The following is a 12139-nucleotide window of genomic DNA, read 5'->3' on the forward strand; positions in this document are numbered from 1 at the left end:
TACGCTGGCAGGCGGCGGGTCGAACCCACGGCTGTGTGTTTTCTCTCCGTGGACTTTCCATGTGGGTCTTTCTATCGGTCTGTTCCAGTGGTGGGTTTCACATTATGTTACTACTGGTTCGCCCCGCGCGCGCTTGCTTTGTCCGCGCGCATGTCCAGTCTGTGCTCGCGCCTGCCTTCCACACATGCGCCTGGCCTCAAAAACATGCGTAAATAGGATTTTTTGTTTGTTTGTTTGTTTACATTTATACCCCGCCCTTCTCCGAAGACTCAGGGCGGCTTACAATGTATAAATGGCATAAAGCCGGCATAAAGCCGGGGCGGGTGGGCCGACCCACTCGCGATTTCTGCTACCGGTTCCGCCGAACCGGTGCAAACCGGCTGAATGCCACCACTGGTTTGTTCCCTCTCTCCAGCTAATTACAGGTAGTCCTCCACCTTACGACCACAATTGAGCCCAAAGATTGATGTTGCGTAGGGAGACAGTTGTTCAGCGAGTTTTGCTCCCCGTTTTTACGACTTTCCTCGCCACAATTCTTCGGTGCCGTTGTTAAATGAGGAGAATGCCAAAATCGGGATGTCAGAATACGAAACGCTTCGTATTTTCACACATTCCCTCGGCGCGCCGCCGGCAAAGTCAGGGTAGTCCTTGATTTATGACCGCAACGGAGGCCAAAATTTGCGTGGCTAAGCGGGGACCTTTGTGACGTGAGCTTTGCCCCGTTTCGCGACCTTTCCTGCCGCCGTTGTTAAGCGAGTCGCCACCGTTGTTAGGTTAGTCGCCCGGTCGTTAAGCGAATCTGGCTTCGCCGTTGACTTGGCTGGTCGGAAGGTCACAAAAGGGGATTGCGTGACCCTCCTGAGACGCTGCGACCGTCATAAACGTACAGCAGTCGTAAGTGTGAAAAACGGTCCTAAGTCCCTCTTTTCAGTGCCGTTGTAACTTCGAACGGTCACTAAATGAACTGTCATAAAACTGTTGAGTAACCCGGTTGTTAAGCGAATCCAGATTCCCCCGCTGTCTTTGCTCGTCTGGGGGTCGCAAAAGGGGATCAGGTGATCCTCTCTCCCGGGAATCAAGTGGCTGCTGAAAAAGGAACATGTTGCTTTTTTTTTTTTTTTTTGGTGTCGTCGTAACTTTGAACGTTCACTAAGCGAACGGTTGTAAGTCAAGGACGCCCTGTGTGTCCAATGCCCCGTAAGAAACCCGACGTCACGCTTTGTAGGCGGTCCTCAACTTACGACCATAGTGGAGGCCAGGATTTCTGTGGGTTAACCAAGACGGTTGTTTGAGTAGCATCCAGTCTTACAATCCCTCTCTTCTTTTTGGCCACGGTCGTTAAGTGAATCGCTTTTCAGGTGTTGAATGAATAGCACAGTGGGTTAAGCGAATCTGGCTCTCCCCCCCCACCCCGGTTAACTCTGCTTGTCGGAAGGTTCGCAACCGTCGTAAGTACGCGCCGGTTGCTAAACGTTGAGCATGTGACCTGCGGGGAACGCTGCAGTGGCTGTAAGTGTGAGGAATGGGCGTAAGTCACTTTGTCGTGACTTCGAAGAGTTGCTAAGCAAACGTTCGTAAGTGGAGGACTAGCTGTGGTTCCCTCCAGCTGCCTTCTCGTCCTCCGTACGGATCCCGCCTGTTGCCCTCCCCACACTCCCGGGGGGTTTCCTGCCCTCCCCTTGGAGAGCTAAGCTGGAGAGAATTGGGGTCCCCAAGGGGGGTCCCAGGGGGATTCTGGGAGCTGAGCTCCCTGTATTTCTCTCGAAATCCATATATTTCTCTCCCTTTCCGTATCTGGCTAGGAAGAAGCCAAGTAGATTCCGACATTTCTCCTAAATACAGTAAGTCCTCGACGTATGACCGCAAATGAGCCCAAGGTTCCTGTCGCTAAGCGAGACATGTCTCTGGCGCGTTTCGTCCCACCTTTCCGGCCGTCATTGCTGAGCGAATCACCGAAGTCGTTATCGTGTTAGTAACCTGGTCGTTAAGTGAACCTGGCTTTGCCCGTCGGAAGGTCGCAAAAAGGGAATGACACACACACACAGCGGGACGCTGCAGCCGTCATAAATGCGAGTCAGGGGCTGAGCGTTTTGATCACGTGACCACGGGGGGGGGGCGCTGCAATCGTCGTTGGTGTGAAGAACGGTCTAAGTCAGCTGTTTTCGGGGATGCTGCAACTTCGGTCGCTGAGTGAACTCTCGTAAGTCGAGGACTATCTGTCTAGCTCTCTCCTTATCCCAGATTTTGCTGGGGTAGATGGGCTTTGGAGTCCAGGACATCATGAAGTCAGCCAGGTCACTTACACTCTTAGGAGTGTTTTGACTCTATGGGCAGTCCTCAATTTACGTCAGGAATTGGGAATTTCCGATAGCTGTTAAAATGAATTGCACCCAATGCGGGCAGTTCTCGCCTTACAACCACAATCGAGCTGAAGATTTATGTTTATAAATGTGAATCGGCTGTGGGTCACGTGACCCCGGGGATGGCACAATGGTCGTAAGTGTGAAAAATGGCCGTAAGTCGCTTTTTTTCAGCGTCGTCACTTCGAAAGGTCACTAAGTGTACTGTTGTAAGTCAAGGACTAGCCTTTTTTTTTTTTTTGCCAGAGTTGTTTAAGTGAATAACTGTAGTTGTGAGGGGACTCTTGCGGTCACTAAGCGAATCTGACTTTGTTCGGCGGAAGCCAGCGGGGAAGTTTGCAGGTAATCGTCACGTGAGGCCAGTTTGAGGTGCTTGTCGGACATACATGACGAGCACGTAATTTGGATCGCGTAATTTGGATCGCGTGACCATGTGGTTGTAAGTGCGAGGACTGGTTGTTAATTTCTCCTCTCGGTGCAAATGGTAACTTTATTTATTTATTTAATCACATTTTTATACCGCCCTATCTCCCGAAGGACTCAGGGCGGTTTACAGCCCGATAAAAATACAAATATAATACAAGATAAAACACTAAATTAAAAAACTTATTTAAATAGGCCAAAATTTAAAATTTACAATTAAAATGATAAAACTCCATTAAAATTAAATTTAAAAATTAAAATTCTAGTCCAGTCCTGCACAAATAAATCGATGTATTTTAAGCTCGCGGCGGAAGGTTCGAAGGTCAGGAAGTTGGCGGAGTCCTGGGGGAAGCTCGTTCCAGAGGGTGGGAGCCCCCACAGAGAAGGCCCTTCCCCTGGGTGTCGCCAGTCGGCACTGCCTGGCAGACGGCACCCTGAGGAGTCCCTCCCTGTGAGAGCGTACGGGTCGGTGGGAGGCAATCGGTGGCAGCAGACGGTCCCGTAAGTAGCCCGGCCCTAAGCCATGGAGCGCTTTGAAGATGGTTACCAAAACCTTGAAGATAGTTACCAAAACTTTGAATGGTCGCTAAACGAATCTCGGTAACGAGGACTAGCTATGAATATATTGCGTGTGCCCAAATTAAATCCATTAACCCTGCTTAGTTAAAACAGGAGAAACACAGGGAGTCTTCGAGCTTACGACCTCAATGGAGCCCCAAATTTCTGTTGCTAAGCGAGACATATTGATAAATAAGCCCCCCCCCCAATTTAGGACCTTTCCTGCCACGGTTGTTAAGTGAATCATTGCAGTTACTAAGTTAGTCACATGGTTGTTAAGTGAATTCGACTTTCCCCCTTGACTTTGCTTGTCGGACGGTCGCAAAAGGGGATGACGTGACCCCGGGATCCTGCAGCCGTCATAAGTATGAGTCAGCTGCCAAGCGTCTAAATTTTCATCACGGGACCTCAGGGAGGCTGCGACGGTCGTAAGTGTGAAAAACGAAAGTGGAAGCCATTTTCATCAGTGCTGCTGTAACTTTGGGTGCTAAGCGAACTGTTGAAGTCGAGGACGGCCTGTAGTCAGTGCTAGAGCGGTGTTTCTCAACCTTGGCGGCTTGACGATGGGTGGACTTCCAACTCCCAGAATTCCCCAGGTGGGGAATTTCTGGGGGTTGGAAGCCCACCCATCTTCCAGGTGGCCAATTTGAGAAGCATCGTGCTAGCTAGACAGATAAGAGAGGCTGGCCTACCGGTTTGAATGCTGCGCGTTCCCGGCTACATTCCCAGTTCCCAGTGGGAATTTGAATTCAACACAACTCAGCACAACAAGGCACTGTGGGCGTGTGCCTGTGCGCTTAGATTCCCGAAGACAATGGGTGTGTTTGTGAAGCCGAAAAGCAGGGAGAGGAGTGAATTTAACAATTGAGTTTGCAATTCCGCAGGAATTGAACAGAAGTTACCACGTTTCCCCAGAAATAAATCCGTGTCTGATGTTACTTTTTGCTCCAAAAGATGCATTAGGGCTTATTTTCCAGTTAGGTCTTATTTTTGAGGAAACACGGTACTAAATGCATCCATCTGGCTGACAATCTTAACTGGGGCTTATTTTTGGGAGTAAGGCTTATATTACGAACATCCTGAAAAATCACGCTAGGGCTTATTTTCCAGTTGGGGCTTATTTTAGGGGAAAGAGGGTAGCTAGTTGAAGCATTTAGGGTAGGGGGCTTGATTGGAACCGGGAAGCGGTAGTGGAAGTAGAGTTCTCCGGAAGTTACAAGTAGCCCTCGACTTAACAAGAGTTCACTTAGCGACCGTTCAAAGCTACAACGGCACTGAAAAATAGCCACTTAACAATCGTTTTTCTCATTTACAACCGTAGCCGTTTTCCCCTATAGTCGCGGGACCAAAGTTCAGACGCTCGGCCACTGATTCGTCTTTATGACGGTCGCGGTGTCCCTTTTGCGACCTCCTTACAAGCAAAGTCAAGGAGGGGGAAAAATCAGATCCGCTTAACGACCGCGTGGCTAGCTGAACAGCGGCCCGTGATTCATTTCACAACGGCGGGAAGAAAGGTCGCCGATTCACTTGACCTTTGCCTTAGCGGCAGAAACGTTGAACTCGATTACGGTCGTACGTCGAGGACTAAATTGGAGTCCCTGAGCCAGGGTGCGATTATTCCAGGCGAGAGGAAGATTACAGGAAAAACTAGACGGACTTGAATAACGATGGATATGCAGAGGTTGCAGGCTTGAACCGTGGGACGCCAGGTCAAACCGTAGGTGAGATACCTGCTCCTGCACCTGAATTGGTGTCATGCAAGCCCCTCCCCACCACCCACAAGGCCTTTTTCCCGTTTGTTTTGTGACATCTTAAGAGCACGCTTTCCCAAACCTGAACCCTAGAAGGTGAGGGGACTTCAACTCCCAGAATTCCCCAGCCAGCCTGCTTTTTAAGAGGGGTGGGCTTCGACTCCCAGAATTCCCTAGTCAACATGTTTTAAGACAGGTGGGCTTCAACTCCCAGAATTCCTCAGCCAGCCTGCTTTAAGACAGGCGGGCTTCAACTCCCAGAATTCCCCAGCCAGCCTGCTTTTTAAGAGGGGTGGGCTTCAATTCCCAGAATTCCCCAGCCAGCCTGATTTAAGAAGGGTGGGCTTCGACTCCCAGAATTCCCCAGCCAGCCTGCTTTAAGAAGGGTGGGCTTCGACTCCCAGAATTCCCCAGCCAGCCTGCTTTAAGAGGGGTGGGCTTCAACTCCCAGAATTCCCCAGCCAGTGTGCTTTAAGACAGGTGGGCTTCAACTCTCAGAATTCCCCAGCCAGCCTGCTTTAAGAGGGGTGGGCTTCGACTCCCAGAATTCCCCAGCCAGCCTACTTTAAGAGGGGTGGGCTTCAACTCCCAGAATTCCCCAGCCAACATGCTTTTTAAGAGGGGTGGGCTTCAATTCCCAGAATTCCCCAGCCAACATGCTTTTTAAGAGGGGTGGGCTTCGACTCCCAGAATTCCCCAGCCAGCCTGCTTTTTAAGAGGGGTGGGCTTCAATTCCCAGAATTCCCCAGCCAGCCTGCTTTAAGAGGGGTGGGCTTCGACTCCCAGAATTCCCCAGCCAGGCTGCTTTAAGAGGGGTGGGCTTCAATTCCCAGAATTCCCCAGCCAGCCTGCTTTAAGAGGGGTGGGCTTCGACTCCCAGAATTCCCCAGCCAGCCTGCTTTAAGAGGGGTGGGCTTCGACTCCCAGAATTCCCCAGCCAGCCTGCTTTAAGAGGGGTGGGCTTCGACTCCCAGAATTCCCCAGCCAGCCTGCTTTAAGAGGGGTGGGCTTCGACTCCCAGAATTCCCCAGCCAGCCTGCTTTAAGACAGGTGAGCTTCGACTCCCAGAATTCCCCAGCCAGCCTGCTTTAAGAGGGGTGGGCTTCAATTCCCAGAATTCCCCAGCCAGCCTGCTTTAAGAGGGGTGGGCTTCAACTCCCAGAATTCCCCAGCCAGTGTGCTTTAAGACAGGTGAGCTTCAATTCCCAGAATTCCCCAGCCAGTGTGCTTTAAGACAGGTGGGCTTCAATTCCCAGAATTCCCCAGCCAGCCTGCTTTAAGAGGGGTGGGCTTCGACTCCCAGAATTCCCCAGCCAGCCTGCTTTAAGAGGAGTGGGCTTCGACTCCCAGAATTCCCCAGCCAGCCTGCTTTAAGAAGGGTGGGCTTCGACTCCCAGAATTCCCCAGCCAGCCTGCTTTAAGAGGGGTGGGCTTCGACTCCCAGAATTCCCCAGCCAGCCTGCTTTAAGACAGGTGAGGTTCGACTCCCAGAATTCCCCAGCCAGCCTGCTTTAAGAGGGGTGGGCTTCGACTCCCAGAATTCCCCAGCCAGCCTGCTTTAAGAGGGGTGGGCTTCGACTCCCAGAATTCCCCAGCCAGCCTGCTTTTTAAGAGGGGTGGGCTTCAATTCCCAGAATTCCCCAGCCAGCCTGCTTTAAGAAGGGTGGGCTTCGACTCCCAGAATTCCCCAGCCAGCCTGCTTTAAGAGGGGTGGGCTTCAACTCCCAGAATTCCCCAGCCAGCCTGCTTTAAGAAGGGTGGGCTTCGACTCCCAGAATTCCCCAGCCAGCCTGCTTTAAGAGGGGTGGGCTTCAACTCCCAGAATTCCCCAGCCAGTGTGCTTTAGGAGGGGGGACTTCAACTCCCAGAATTCCCCAGCCAGCCTGCTTTAAGAGGGGTGGGCTTCGACTCCCAGAATTCCCCAGCCAGCCTGCTTTTTAAGAGGGGTGGGCTTCAATTCCCAGAATTCCCCAGCCAAACATGCTTTAAGACAGGTGAGCTTCGACTCCCAGAATTCCCCAGTCAGAATGCTTTTAAAATAGGTGGACTTCAACTCCCAGAATTCCTCAGAAATCTCCCCATTTGAAAGCATGCTGGGTAGAGAATTCTGGGAGTTGAAGTCCACCCGTCTTCAAGGGAACAATGTTGAGAAACACAGTTTTAGCAACTATTTTTATTGCCTCAGGTGCTCTGCAGAATATTCTTGCCGTCCTCGACTTAACAACCACGGTTTCCGTTGCTAAGCAAGGCGGTCGCCGAGCTGGTCTCACCCAATCTTACAAACTTTTTATTTGGCTAAACGGATCCCTGCGGTTGATCAGCCAATCACGTGTCCTCAAGTGAATTCCCTCCCCAGTGCCGTCGTAACTTGGAATGGTTTTAAATTGAGAACGACTTGGAACGGTCGCTAAACGAGCGCTTTTGAATTCACGGCGGCTCGGAACGGTCTCTCTTAAAATGGGTGGTCGCAAGACGAGGACCAGCTGTTCCTTAAAGGGAAGCTGCAAAAATACAGGGAGACCTCGATCGAGTCCCAAAATTGCGCCCGAAATTTCCGTTGCTGAGCAAGACCCGTTTCTTAAATGAGCGTTGCTCCGTTTTGCAACCTTTTTTGGCCGCAGTTGTTAAGTGAGCAACACCCTTGTGTTCTAGTGGCATGCAGTTCCACCGGTTAATTGTCCTTACCGTTAGGACGCTTCTCCTGAATTCCGCGTTGCTCCTCTCCTTGATTAGTTTCCATCCGTTGCTTCTTCTCCTGCCTTCGGGGGCTTTGGAGGATAGGTGGACCCCCTTCTTCTTTGGGGCAGCCCCTCAAATATTGGGTGACACTATCATGTCCCCACTCCCCGGTCCTTAAGACATCCCCAATTCCTGCAACCGTTCTTCGTGTGTTTGAGTCTCTAAGCCTTTAATCATCTTAGTTACTCTTCTCCGCACTCTTTCTAGAATCTCAGCATCTTTTTGTGCAAGGGATTCAGCCGGTTTTTCACCGGTTCACCCGAACCGATAACGGAAATTGTGGGTGGGCCCACCACCCGCTCCGGCTCGTTGCCATCCTATTTAGGAACTTTTGTGACGCCGGGCGCATACGCGAAAGGCAGGCGTGTGCATGCAAACCGGGCGCGCACGAAGTAAACGTCGCGCACAGGGGCGGGGCGAACCAGTAATAAGATAATCCGAAACCCACCACTGGCGGTACCCCACTGCTAAAGTAAAACGAGAGAAGAATTAATCTAAAATAATTAATCCGGGTCCGAATATGTGGCCATCCTCAGGGGAGCTAGTCCCGAAATACCACGCAGAGACCCTTGGGTGCAACCAGCTGCTCGGCCAACTCTGGAAGCGGTTACATCACGAGACACAACCGATTGCGCTGGGTTGCATCACCAGGCAACGGGGGCAGCTGGGCGCATTTGCGGAATCCATGTGCTGGAGTGTTTTTCCCACCCACGCCCATCCAGGTGAAGCATGTATTCGAAACTTGTAAAAGTCCTCAAGGGTTAAGTTCCCCCTTCAACACACAAAAATGGGTAAGTTTTCCTTAGAAGAGTAGGGGGCTTCGTCGGACAAAAGAATTCCCGCCCTTTTGAAGGGTTTGGGGAGCTGGCGCTGTGTCCGAAGGCAAAGATGAGGTCCACGATTTTAAAAAAATAAATAGATATTTGGTTGGATGAAATGCTACAATTCAAAGTCCCTTTAGGGAGAATAGCAGAGTTGGAAGGGAACCCTGGAGGTCATCTAGCCCGACCCCCTGCTCAGGCAGGAAACTCGGCATCATTTCAGACAAAACATCAGTCCAGTCACTTCTTAAAAGGGCTTAGAAGTTTCCTTTCCATGGATGTGAGACGCTTCCCGCTGGGTTGTGATTATACCAATCTCCAAACTCTGGGGCGTGTGATTTGATATTTTTAAAATGCGCCCTCGACTTACGACCGTTTGTTTAGTGACCGTTTGAAGTTACGACGCCGCTGAAAACAAGTGGCTTAGGACCGTTGTTCACACTTTATGACCTCTGCCGCGGGCCCGTGGTCACGGGATCAACATTCGGACGCTTGGCAACTGACTCACATTTAGGATGGTTGCGGTGTCCTGGGTGTCGCGCGATCCTCTTTTGTGACCTTCTGACCAGCCAAATCAACGGGGAAGCGGGATTCGCTGAACAACCGTGTCGCTAACTTTGGGGCTCCATTGTGGTCCTAAGTGGAGGATTGCCTGTACTTGGGACCTTGGTTCCCGCGCACGCAAAACGTCAGGCTGTGGGGGGAACAGTTCTGGTTGGGCAGTTTGGAGACAATCCGGTAGGCCAATTTCCGTCGCTAGGTTATATAGGGAGGCTGTGTTCTCGTGGCTCTTGCCGGGCTCCACGTTTCGTGTGCGCACACACAAAGACATACACACACACACACAAAGACACAGGATCTCCCTTGCCCTCGTGGGTGGCTCCGCTTACGCCATCAGGCTGTGCTGTGTTCATTGTCTGGGCACAGGGCAACCTTTATCCCTGCCAGACCAGAGATGCCATCCGCTACGCCTCATTTTCCCGCTGAAGGTCTCCTTTGTGGGTCTGGGGATCAAGACGCGCCTCGGGGCCATCCGCTTCGCTCCCATTTTAGAGACCCAACTGAGGCCGAAGCTGAGAGGATGGGAACAACGGGGGAAGGGGGTATAGTATACCCGCACGTAAAAATAATTACTTTGGATTGTTACGGCCGTCGTCTTTGTCGTACTTCAGGTGCCCGGCGCTGTCTGAGCTTAGTTGTTTTTGTCTTGCAGACATTTCGTGACCCAGCTAGAGAACATCGTCAGGGCTAGTGAGTGTGGAGTTTGCAAACTCCTCAAGCAAACTTTTTCGCACAGATGATGTTACCTAGTTGGGTCATGAAACGTCTACAAGAAAATAACCAAACCCAGGGAACACCAAAGACCCCCACAGTCGTCATCGTCGTCCTCCTCCTCTTCCTCCTCCTCCTCTTCACAAACCCCACTCCCTTATAGCACTGATGATATTCCCTAGTTGGGTCGTGAAATGCCTGCACGGAAACCACCAATCTCAGAGACCACCAAGGACCCCAAAGTTCAACCCTGAACTACAAATATTCTATTCTTTCTACTTTCTCGACCACCCTCTGCAGATACGTCCCACCGCCCCAATTGTGGCCATTATGTCTTGGTTCACCCCTGAGGCTTAGCTACGAAGCGTGTGGAGTTCACCTCCGAGGCGTGCAGTACAGAACAGGACGATACAGAAATGGCAAAACGTGTCTTGCGCCATCTTGGCGGCCGCCCCAGGCCGTTGTACTTGCGTCCTGCTGTCTGATGCTTGGTGTTGTCGGGCTCGGACCCGCATTTAGTAATCTGACACACACACACACACACACACCCCCGGTCGTGTTGTGAGACTTTGTGACTATGCAGGTTCAGGACAAGGGGACAGGAGAGGTCAGTAAGGTTGCTGTGGGTGTGTTGGTTTGCGAGCAGGTGTTGCCCAAAGGGGGAACCACCTGAGACAGGCTGGACCATGTTGGAGGAGGCAGAATGCCCTGCGGCCTTCCTTTTTTTTTTCTTTTCCTGAGGATCAGGCCGAGGTGTCGTGGCAAGCGAACAGGGAAGGCTGGGTTATGGAGTCCCCCGGCTGGATTGTGGCGTGTCTTCCACTGTTCCGCTCTGGCCACAGCTCAGCAGAACGAAGGGGACAAACCGTTCAGTACCGGTACTGCTCGACATAACGACGGCAATCGAAACAAAAACGCCCGCGCTACGTGGAGATGGTTGTGGAGTTTGGCCCGATTTTGCGACCGTTTTTGCTACGGCGGTGAAGGGATTCCTTCACCGTGGGTATGAAGTTACCCGCACGGTCCTTAAGTGAACCCGGCCTCCCCGTGGACTTTTAGCGCGACCAAAGGTCGCAAAAAGGGGATCGTGGGGACGCTGTGACCGTCATAAATGCGAGTCAGTGGCCAAGTGACTGAACTTGGATCAGGGGACTATGGGGAGGCTGCAACAGTCATAAGTGTGGATCAGTCACTTTGTTCCAGCGCCGTTGTCATTTGGAATGGTCACTAAACGGAATGGTTGTAAGGCGAGGACTACTTGTACAACTGAGCCAAGTCGCCCGAGGTCCACTTGCTGTTATTCCACCTGGGGTCCCTTTTAGGAGCCCTCCTCCCCCTAGGATTCAGGGATTTCCGTTGTGGTAGAGGTAGTCCCCGACTTACAATTGTTCATTTAGTGACTTTCGAAGTTAGAACGGCACTGAAAAAATGGACTTGCGACCATTTTTCACGCTCACAACCATTGCAGCAACCCCGTGACACGTGATCAAAATTCAGAGGCTTGGCACGTGACTCCTGTTTGTGGCGGTCGCAGTGTCCCGGGGAGATCCCCTTTTGCGACCTTCCAAAGAGGAAGCCGAATTCACTTAAGGACCATGAAGCGATTCCCTTAAAAGCCGTGACCAGAAAGATCGCCAAAAAACGGGGCCAAATCGGGGCCACTTAGCAACAGAAAAAACGTAGAGCTCGTTTGTGGCCGTAAGTGGAGGACTAAACCTAGCATGGGCCACGCCAGGAGACCCTCGTCCTTACCCACTCCCTCATCTGAGGTTTTGGGGTCCCTTTCAGCCGAGGGATTGTCTTTTCTGTGGGTTTTTTTGGGGGGGGACGGGGGGATGTCGCTATTTTGCACCAGAGTGGTCGATTCGGCAGAGTATGAGTGCCGAGGAATGTGGAACGCCACGCGTGTGGGAGGAAACAGATGGACACGGCTGTCTCTTCCGGGAGGGGGGGGAGAGGTGAACATAAATAAGTGGCTTTTCCTGAGGGGGGGGGGCCCACAACACGGAAAAACCTCAGTTTCCTTGCAGCGCCCCCCTCTCCTAATAATTACTTTCTGCTTTTCCTACAGAGTCGGCGTCTGCACCATGGCGGGAGAGTAGCCGCACCCCCCCGCCAGCCACACCTCGTGGCCCGAGACGGCGCATGGGCCCGGTGTGGGGGGGGACCCAGCCCATGAGAAAGCAGCGAGGGGAGTATGTTCCTCGTCTGGTGA

At 51.9% G+C, this 12139-nt stretch overlaps 1 protein-coding gene across 1 annotated transcript in view; it reads left to right on the plus strand.

Annotated features, from left to right (window-relative positions):
- The window catches only part of KDM6B (lysine demethylase 6B), a 122756-nt gene that overhangs the window by 28547 nt on the left and 82070 nt on the right, over positions 1-12139 (plus strand). Inside the window, 1 exon segment of the mRNA XM_058180389.1 lies at positions 11996-12135. The gene's annotated coding sequence lies outside the window, so the exon portion shown is untranslated.

Source organism: Ahaetulla prasina, chromosome 4 (assembly GCF_028640845.1).
Source record: "Ahaetulla prasina isolate Xishuangbanna chromosome 4, ASM2864084v1, whole genome shotgun sequence".
NCBI lineage: Eukaryota > Metazoa > Chordata > Lepidosauria > Squamata > Colubridae > Ahaetulla > Ahaetulla prasina.